The sequence below is a fragment of the Myotis brandtii genome, unplaced genomic scaffold, assembly GCF_000412655.1.
Source record: "Myotis brandtii unplaced genomic scaffold, ASM41265v1 scaffold5376, whole genome shotgun sequence".
Lineage (NCBI taxonomy): Eukaryota > Metazoa > Chordata > Mammalia > Chiroptera > Vespertilionidae > Myotis > Myotis brandtii.
The window spans coordinates 7099-10569 of NW_005369973.1; positions in this window are offsets into that span (position 1 = coordinate 7099).

A 3471-nucleotide genomic window follows, 5' to 3' on the forward strand; every position below is an offset into this window, starting at 1 on the left:
TGTGTGTGTGTGTGTGTGTGTGTGTGTGTGTGTGTGTGTGTGTCTGTGTTTGGTGAGTCAGGGCAGCCTTCGGGCCCCTTGCCCAGACACAGCTGAGTGCCAAGCCTGATTTTTGCCGTATCAGTGGCACCTGCGGTGGGACCACCGGCTGGAAGCAAGGGAATCAGCCACAGCCACGGAGCCAGCATGCAGCACGGAGTGCGCTGGGGACACACCCGGGGCTGAAGCCACAGCCCTGACCTCTCAGGCCCTGGCGCTGAGGTCTGTCTGCTCCCTGAGCTTCTGCTCCAGGGTAGGCCCCTCCCCGGACACGGCTCGCCTTCCTGGTGGCTGCTCCTCGCCCAGCCCCTCTGTCTGGACACTGCCCTGGGCACCTTCCCTTCTCCGTGCCTCACCAGGAGCCTGCCCTGCCCTGCTCTCCTGGGGCCTCCCCGGGGCCTGGTCGCACGTGTGTGAGCGCTGGTGGGTGATTTGTGGATTGAAGGACTTACCACCAAGGGATGTTCCCCTCGTTCTAAATGAAAGATCATTGTTTGTTGAGGGACAACTATCTCAGATACGGTCCTAAGCCCTTGCCGCTCACATTGTCATTTACCTGTCACACAGCCCCATGGTCCGTCACTGCCCTTTCCCCCGTGTTTGAAGGGAGGAGCCCAAGGCCCAGAGTGGAAGTCAGGTCCAGGGTCCCTGAGCACAGAGGAGGGTGTGTCCAGAGTTAAGTCCATGTCCTTTGGGCCCTAAAGAATCCCGGTAGAGATTCGTCACAGGAGAGACTATCGCAGCTGCTCAGACCCTGGGAGGCAGGGAGCACAGGAGGAGCGGCTGTGGAAGGGGGACCCGCTCAGGAAACTGAGGTGAGGAGTCTGGATGGGGAGCAGAGAGGAGAGGGGACAGGGGCGGCGAGGGCTGGGGGCGCCCAGACCGAGGGGCAGGAGGGCCTCAAGGAGGACCAGTGGGGTCTCACGCCCCAGCTGAAACTGTGAACTCATGGGGTTCTCCTCTGTTACCCTCTTGGTGAACAGCGACACCTGTCACCAACAGGACCTGGGGGCTCACAGGCCTGGGGTGGGTCCTATGTGCTTCCCTTTGCCTGGGATGAGGGCCGATGCCTGCAGGTGGGCAGCCACTGGGAGTCCGAGGACACCAGTGGGAGAAGACAGGCACTGAGTCCCCAAGCATCTCGGACTTTATAGAATGGAATGTGCTGCCCTGGCCGGTTTGGCCCAGTGGAGAGAGCGTCAGCCTGCGGACCGAAGGGTCCCGGGTTCAGTTCTGGTCAAGGGCTTGTACCTTGGTTGCAGGCTCCTCCCTAGCCCAGGCCCTGGTCAGGGCTCATGCAGGAGGCGCCCAATCGATATGTTTCTCTCACATCGGTGTTTCTCTCTGTCTTTCCCTCTGTCTTCCACTCTCTCTAAAAATCAATGGAAAAATATCCTCAGGTGAGGATAAAAAGAAAAAAAATTGTCGATAAAAGGAAAACGGGCATCTGTGCGGACTGGGCATGGCGAAGGCCCAGGTCGCTGTGGCTGCTGCGATGAGCGAAATCCTCGCCCGAGGGCTGGATGGAAGCCAGGCTCCTACTTCCCCAAAGCCCTTCCATCTCCCCCAAGTCTTTGCAAGTCATTGAGTTTGCACACACCCTGAGCACCTGCTGTATACACGGCAGAGGGAGCTGAGAGGGACCAGAAAGGGATCTGGGGTTTCACACCCCTCAGGCCTGTCTCACCCCCAGGAGAAGGCGCCCTCAGAGAACAGAGCCACACCCACCCTGGCCCAGAGCCAATGAGAGGGGACAGGGGACCGCCACAGCTCTCCAGGTTGTCAGACCTCAGGACCAGGGACAGGGACAGGGACAGGGACAGGGACAGGGGACAGCCACAGCTCTCCAGGTCATTAAACCTGAGGACTAGGGACAGGGACAGGGACAGGGGACAGCCACAGCTCTCCAGGTCATTAAACCTGAGGACTAGGGACAGGGACAGGGACAGGGGACAGCCACAGCTCTCCAGGTCATGAAACCTGAGGACAAGGGACAGGGACAGGGACAGGGGACAGCCACAGCTCTCCAGGTCATTAAACCTGAGGACAAGGGACAGGGACAGGAGACAGGGGACAACCACAGCTCTCCAGGTCATCAGACCTGAGGAACAGAGCCAGCCTCCAGCCACTGTCCTCAGGGGACTCAGGGGAGACCGGGTCGAGGGATTCTTGGGAGCAGAAAACAACACACAAAACCCGGGTTCTGCGGATGAATCTAAGGGTCCCCTCTCCCTGCCTGATGCTCTGGAGCAGGTGGACGCTGGTAAGTAGAGAGTAACAATAATAGACTCAATTGTCGAGGGTTGATTCTGTGCGGAGGGTCCCCTCCCCACTGGCCGGCTCCTGGCAGTCAGGATGCAAACCCAGCAGAGGAGGAGCCTGGGCCCCGCTGGCAGCCAGGGGCTGAGGTCGAGGACTCCCAGGGAGAAGGGGCCCCACGCCCTTTCCTCGGGGCTGTGCGGAGGCCGCACACCTTCCCACATCTCCAGGCTGCGACCCTGCGGTGGTGATACCAGCCAGCTCCCCCTCAATACCCAGGAATTTAAAAGCCACAAATATGTCAAGAGCAGGCCTCACCCCCAATTGTGCCTGTGCCAACCGGCCCAGCCCATCCCTGGCCCAGCCCATCCCCGGCCCAGACTCAAGGGGCACAGGCTCACTCGCTCACACATGACAAAAAGGAACCACGCCAGGATTCCCGGACACACCCGATGCCTCCCTCCTCTCTGACCAAAACAGGAGATGTCGACACTCCCCAAGTGTGTTTTACCGGAAGAACCTCAACCTCCCACCTGCTCCTTCCCTTTCCATTTCTGGGCTCTGACAGAAGCCCCATCTCCATTTATTTTTGTTGTTTTTTTTAAAATATATATATATTTATTGATTTCAGAGAGGAAGAGAGAGGGATAGATTAGAAATAACAATGATGAGAATCATTGATTGGCTGCCTCCTGCACACCCCCTACTAGGGACCTAGCCTGCAGCCTGGGCAGGTGCCCTTGACCAGAATTGAACCCAGGACCCTTCAGTCCCAGGCCCAACGCTCTATCCACTGAGCCAAACCAGCCAGGGCCCCATCTCCATTTCTGGGAACAAGGGACCAAAACATCCACAAGGTGCCGTGTCCGGGTGGAGGGGGCACCCCGAGCAGAGGACAGGTGGTCCTACTGTGCTGCTCCACCCCCATCTCCCGGGCCCCCATCTCAGAGCTTTGCCCGCGGCCCAGGGCCTGAGACTGGAGAGGGGCCGGGACAGCCTGGGAACATTGCTGAGGCCGGGGCTGGGCTGGGGCTCAGGACGGCAGACCTGACACCTGCTACAGAGCAGCCTGGCCCTGACTCCAGACACATCCAGATCATCCACCCCAGGCCCAGAGCGACGGGGCAGAGTGGGCCCGCCTGGCGCTCTGACCTCAGCCTGGGCTTCCCCGGG